This window comes from Mastomys coucha, unplaced genomic scaffold (assembly GCF_008632895.1).
Source record: "Mastomys coucha isolate ucsf_1 unplaced genomic scaffold, UCSF_Mcou_1 pScaffold18, whole genome shotgun sequence".
Taxonomy (NCBI): domain Eukaryota; kingdom Metazoa; phylum Chordata; class Mammalia; order Rodentia; family Muridae; genus Mastomys; species Mastomys coucha.
Window position 1 is genome coordinate 45,026,410 of NW_022196900.1, and position 7,131 is coordinate 45,033,540.

General features: G+C 42.1%; 1 non-coding gene across 1 annotated transcript; it reads right to left on the bottom strand.

Annotated features, from left to right (window-relative positions):
• Positions 1-1,180: 1,180 nt before the first annotated feature.
• Positions 1,181-1,318, bottom strand: LOC116097297. The gene has a single exon (XR_004121340.1). It is a non-coding gene; the product is annotated as a small nucleolar RNA SNORA48 (small nucleolar RNA).
• Between the last annotated feature and the right edge of the window lie 5,813 nt (positions 1,319-7,131).

Sequence of the window (7,131 nt, forward strand, 5' to 3'; positions counted from 1 at the left end):
TCCTCCTCCTCCTTCTTCTTCTTCTTCTGGTCTCATAATGCTTTGCTTGGGCATATTTTCATCTAACCTTATAGGTCTTTTGCTTATGGCTTCCATTTTTGTAACTTTATGTGATTTGGGTGTATGTGAATTAATATGACTCTGATTCTGTTTCCTATACTTTTTCTTTGCCTCTTTTTAGAAACATTCGATTGATTCTTTGTGAGTTTCCCAACATGCACCCTAGTCTCAGTCATCTCCTATCTGCCCTTTGCCCTTGTCTCAGTCATCTATCTGCCCTTTGCCCTTTTCTCAGTCATCTCCTATCTGCCCTTTAACCTTGCAACACCCCCCCCAAAAAAAACAAAAGCACAGACAAACAACAAAAGCAACAAAACAAAGCATAGAAAACATCTCACCATGGAAGCTGTAGTGTGTCACAGTGTGTCCCATAACATATTCCTCTGTCCACACATCTTTACTTGCAAATGTTCATTGCAATGAGTCACTGACCTAGTTCAAGATCTCTGGCTTCTATGATACCATCAATATTGGATCCTCATCAAGACTCCTCCCTGTTATCCTGTTGTTGCCTTGTGCCATGGACATCCTGCAGCTTTGGGATAGCAGAACTGGCCCTTTTACATGTCCCAACCATTCCAGATGATATACATTTGGGGGTGGGCCAACTCAGAGCCCTGGATCTGGGCCTGGATGGTAGCTGAGCTGCTCAGTCTGCCTTCTCTTCCTTATCCCTAGGGTGAGCTCTCCAGGACTGATGTGGTTAGGCCACTCAATGTTGTTAAGGTCAGCTCTCCTACTCTCATGCCCTGGGATGCAGGGAGGGAAGGAGGGAGGGCAGCTCACTCGCACCCATGCCTCCAGAGTGAGCGCCACTGTGCTGCCAAGTCAAGGTTTGCAGCCTACTCTCCTTGGCAGTGCTGTAGCCTGTGAGGGGATGGGCTAACTCTCCCACTTTCCCACCCTCAGGGCTGGCTCACCTGTGGGTTCGCCATCAGGGCTGTGTTGCCCAGTTGAAGGGCAGGGCCAGTTTGAGTGCTACAGTGAGTGATGGGGAACAGGGCTTCATCTCCAGCTCTCCTGACCTCAGGGCGTGCTCTCCTGGCTACTGCAAGTTGTGAAGGGTAAGAGGGCATCATCTTTGTACCCAAAACACCTCAGGGTAGACTTGATTTGACTTTTATGAGTCCTAGGCATAACACAGCTTTTGGCCACTAAGCCAAGTATCAAGCTAGGCTGAACAAAGGACTGCCGTCTGCTATATCTGACATAAGAGCAACACCACCAAGGAGGTGTCTCTTTGTCCATTGCCAGGAGGAGACGGGTGGTGTACGGAGGTCTTTATTTATTTTTGTTTGTTCATTTGTTGTAAGCTATTCTAGTTTCCTTGTTTTATTAGATCCTCTTATTTTTCTTTTCAGGAGTGGATCTGGATGTGGTGTGGATTTGGGTGGGTGGTGAAGACCACGGAGGAGCTGTGGGAGGAGGGAAACTGCATCAAAATATACTGTATGAAAAAAAATTTACTTTGAATTAAACAAACAGCTCTTCCTTCTCTTGCTTGTTCATTCTTCCACCTGGTTTTCTTTTGTTTGTTTGTTTTTTGTTTTTTGTTTGTTTGTTTGTTTTTTAACCATTCTGCCTTCAATCATTGGATAATGTACAGAAGCCTTCCTAGATTTTGACATTCCATTTCTTTTTTATTTCTTAAGATTTATTTATTTATTTGTGTGTGTGTGAATGTGTGTGTATGTGTGTATATATGTGTGTAGTAATCTACCTGTGCACATGTAGGAAGGCACTGGGACCCTCTTAGCTACTGTGACAGGCTTGCAGGGAGTCCAGTCTTGTTATGTGGGGTCTGGGGTCTGAACTCTGCTCACCATGGCTGTACAGCAGTGTGGTTGACTGTTAATCTATCTCTCTAGGCCCTGCCCCCATTTTTATAATTTTAGAGTTTTGGATTGTTTCATTACTTTCCTTTTATATGACATGTTGATTATTACTTTGATGTTATAATAACCCTTGTCTGATTTCTGTGGAGTTCTAATCCACATAGCCTGAAATTCACCCATTTTATTCATGACATTAAACAGCATGCATGCCTTCACCACATCCCAATTTAAAACACTTTCACTGGAAATCATACTCCCTTTAGCCATTAACCTCAATTCTTTGGGCCCATTTCAAGCTCTGGTCTGCTTTTGTCAATAGGTCATTTTGGGGAGAGAGTACCTCAAGTGAGAAGATGCCCCTATCAGAGTTGCCTGTAGTCTAATGAGGCACTGTTAGTGATGGGTGTGTGAGAGCCCAGCACACTGTACGTAGTGTCACCCTTGGGCAGGCAGTCCTGGGACTTATAAGAAAGGTAGGAGAACATGAGCCAAAGGAGCAAGCCAGTAAGCAGAACTCCTCCGTGGTATCTATCCCAGTTCCCACCCCTGGATTCCTGCTTGAGTCCCTGCCTTGGCCTCTCTTGGAGATGGACTATATGTAGAAGTGCAAAGTAAAGCAAACCCCTTCTCCTCAAGTTACTTTTGTTCATGATGTTTATCACAAGAACAGAAACCAAAGTAGCACACCAAACCCCAGTAATCTGTTTTCCATCTCTCTATAGATGAAACAGAAAACAGATTACTTGGATCCCAGCTACTGTGGATACAAGATTATTGAATTAAGGTGGACAATTTTAAAAGTTGACATATAGTCATATAGTATCAAATCACTTATGAAAAGTTGCATGGTGTTTACTTTGTTAGAAGATGCTTGTTTCAGAAAATTATAAATAGAATTTAAGTCTTTTTCCAAAGGATTATTATTATTTTAGCACATATTTAGACACTGGAGCTATCCATACATTGATAGTTATACTTACTATTTCAGTGAGCAATCCATGTGTTTATTCAGTTTTCCTATTTGATGGGAGTTTTTGATTTTTTATTGGGTTTTATAAACTTTTTATATTAGTCATATTTTCTTTAAATTGCTTTTAAGAAACATAGGTGTGATGATTTGTACATACTTGGCCCAGGGAGTGGCACTATTAGAAGGTGTGGCCCTGTTGGAGTAGGTGTGCCACTGTGGGTTTTAAGACCCTTGTCCTAACTGCCTGGAAGCCAGTCTTCTCCTAGCAGCTTTCAGAGGTAGATGTAGAACTCTCAGCTCCTCCTGCACCATGCCTGTCTGGATGCTGCCATGCTCCCATCTTGATGGCCTGAACCTCTGAACCTTTAAGCCAGCCCCAATTAAATGTTGTCTTTATACGAGTTGCCTTGTCATGGTGTTTGTTCATGGTGCAAAAACCCTACTGAGACAATTATCTTTGGAAATAATTAGTAACTGTGCATGATGTTGCGGGTTTATAATCTGAACATTCAAGAGACAGAAGCAGATGGATCAGACATTCAATGTCATCCTTGGGTTATAAAATATTTCTAGAAAAATAATTTTCAGTGTTATTGCTACAGCCAACTAGAATAGTGGTTCTCAACCTGTGGGTCATGAACTCTTTGAGTGTGGAATGATCATTTCACAGGGGTTGTCTAAGACCATTAGAAAACACAGATATTTACATTATAATTCATAACAGTAGTAAAATTACCATTATGAAATAGCAACAAAAATAATTCATGGTTGGGGACATCACAACATGAGGAAATGTATTAAAGGGCGGCAGTATTAAGAAGGTTGAGAACCACTGATCGGTGGGACAATAATGGCCCAGGATTAATGAGGGAAAGGTCAAGGAAGTGGACATGGAGCGGAACAGAACTAGAGTTTTCAAAGTATTTTAAAACGTTTTCTTTACTTAAAAATGAGACGAAGAGATTGCTCACAACTTAAGAGTACATGTTGCTCTTGCATAGGATCTTGGATTGCTTTGCAGTGTCCATACAGGGCAACTTACAACCACTTGTAACTCTAGTTCTAGGGGACCCAGTGCCTTCTTCTGGCCTCAGAAGGCACCTACTGTACTCATATGAATTCACATAGACACACAGACACAGACGCACAGACACACACATATTTTTTAAAAAAATATTTTCAATATTTAAAAGCATGTAATGTTTTAAATAATGGAAAACATCAACCAAATGGAGGCTAATTTGGCAAGAATACTTAGGTTACAAAAGACATATTAATTTTTCTTGAATAATTTAAAATTAAGTGAAAAATCAGGAAATTAGAAATAGTTGTTACCCTGGGCTTGGTCGTTTGTATTTGCTGTCTTGTGTACTTCAATTACACTAATAGAAATATCTAGTCTTCTCAATGGTCTGTTGCCACCGTCACAGTGATTGTGTTTAAAGGATTTCCATGGGGAAGTCTGAGTCTCAGCCTTCCAGAGTTCCCGTGTAAAGTTGCTGTCCTGGAGCATGCCTCGCAGCTGGTAGAGCTCCCAGAAGGCTGAGTGGGAGAGGCAGAGGATTGGAAACAGCTGCCAGCTTCATCTTTTCTCTTTGATACTTAAAGGTCAGAATTGCTTATTAATTTAATAGGACAAACTTCCAGCTCTTCTTTAGGAAGATCTGTGAATCCAGAGGGCTTATCCAAAATAGTTCTGAATTTACAGATGTCTTGTTTTTGAGTTCTGTCTCCTCAGGTTTAATGAGTCTCCCCTTCTATCCAGAATAGGATATATATGTCTAAAAACCAGAAGGTACACAGAGTAATGGGTGATGGATGACAGGTACTATCTTCATAACTGTGTATTTAGACGCTGGCTATTGATTGAGGCCCCAGGTTGGGGAAACTCTTACATTTAGCTGTGCAGACCTGGGGAAGAAAATCCTAAGGCCTTGTCTGCAGTCTTCACTGGTTTGGGACATGGTAAGGTGAATGCAGTGCAGCCCTCCTGTGCCTTGCTCTCAGCCTTGGCATGAAATGAGGAGATTGGCAAGTGTCTTTGCAAAGGTGACTTAAGAATGCTGAAGAATGGGGGGAAAGAGAAAGTCCTACACTTGGATAGGGTGCCATCCTACTGTGTTCCACTGTACATTGAAATATCTCAGGTAGACATTTTAGTTAATATGCCTAACCTAAACACCTTAGCTTAGTCCAGCCTACCTTAACATATGTGCTCAGAATACTTACTTATATTTCTATCCCAGTATGCTTTGCATTGCTGTTACACGCATCATGGCCCAACGTGACTTAGGGGAGGAAAGGGTTTATTTGGCTTACCTATCCTGATTACAGTCTATCATTGAATGAAGTCAGGCAGGGCCTTAAACAGCAGCCAGGGCAGGAACCACAGAGAAATGCTTCTTACTGCTTTACCCTTCATGGCTTCTTCATCCTACTTTTTTTTGTTTTTTGTTTTTTTTTTCGAGATAGGGTTTCTCTGTGTATACCTGGCTGTCCTGGAACTCACTCTGTAGACCAGGCTGGCCTCAAACTCAAAAATCTGCCTGCTCTGCCTCCCAATTGCTGGGATTAAAGGCGTATGTCACCACTGTACAGCTCAGCCTACATTCTTATCCAGCCTAGGACCTCTACCTTCAGTGGGCTGAGTCTTCCACACCAATTATCAATTAAGTGGCCTGTAGGCACACCTATAGACTTGCCTACAGGCCAATTTGATGGAAGCATTTTCTCAATAGAGGTTCCCTCTTCCCAGATGACTCTTGCTTGTGTCAAGTTGACATAAAACTAGCCAGCACAATTACCTTTTAGATCTACAAATAATCTAATGTAAAGCTCATCTTACAATAAAGTGTTGAATATTTCTTTGATCTATTGACTACTAAAAGCATAGGACAGTGCCATGGACTGGGTTTCTGTGGGATCCCCTTGTTCCAGAGGGTGTTGAAAACTCTGGCCTGGTGAGCAAGGAATTTGGTGGGTGATAAACAGAGTAGACACAAAGTAGTGTGGTATCTGAATGTATCTCTTAAACATGGCATGAGGTTTTTATAGTCATTGCAAGAGAGAAATGAGAAATTTGGCAGCTCAGCAGTTAAGGTACATCTGAGGCCACCTGAAACACAGTGGGTCTAAAACAGCAGCCCTCTCCTTGGGACTGGTGCAGCACCCCCAGGCTCTGAGCACACTCAGGCCGCATGGGCCAGGCCAGAGTGCGGGGGTGGGGGTGGGGTGCAGGTGCACCAACCAGGAGTGTAGAGGCTCAAATCTAGAATCTAGAGTGCAGACTGCTGCTCCCTGTCTCTCACACACACTCGGCTCAATGTCCCGCCCATCCTTAGTAAAAGGCCCACTATGCTAATCTTCTGGGCTAGTAGAGACTTGTCTCTTTCTTGCTAATTCCTAGGAGTGGTTCAGCTGCAGTACCTGACTGAGAATGAGGATTCTACTTGACCTTGCCCTGGGATAAGTCTCCCATTCTGTAAACTTCAATGCCCTACCCACAATGCCGAAGGCAATTAGTTTCGATGGGTAACATTCTTTACGAAATTCTAAGCCAGGGTTTGGCTAAGATGTTGGAACATTGGTAAAGATGAGAGAGCAATTTCCAATTTTGTCTAGCTATTAATAAATCATATCTTGGTGGGCACCTAGCATGCAAGTTCGCAAGGACATATCTGGGCTACCTCTGAGTTAGGGAATACCTAGGAGGCACAAACTCCCTTTGAAGTCATAATGCCTCTTGTCTGTGATCAGGCTTTTACCCCTGATATTTCAGATGTAACTGGAGTAGATGAGTGGGCGTGGCAGGACAGAACATATATATGCATACAGGAGACATTTAGCCATTTTATATACATTTGGGTTGCAAAAATGCAAAACACCTTGTGACCACATGTGCTGGAGAGTATTCTACTCTGTAGCATTTAACCAGAGAAAGCTGAATTCAAATTTGGTTCCTAATAAACGCATATAACTTTTATACCATCACAGAGTCAAAATATTTTAATATAACCATTATAATTCAAAAACTGGCTGTACTCTCCAAAAAGATTGTGAATTTGGCCAATGTTGTGGGTGAAACTGTGTCTACCTGAAACATATGGAGAAGTTCTAAATCCCCCAGGACCACCAAAGAAGACCTTATTTGGAAAGGGAGACATTTCTGGAACAATTAGCTAACTTAAGAAAGGGTGTATTGGAATAGGTTGGCTCTTAAACTAACATCTAGAATCCTCTTTTTTAAAAGACTTGGTTTTAGTTGTT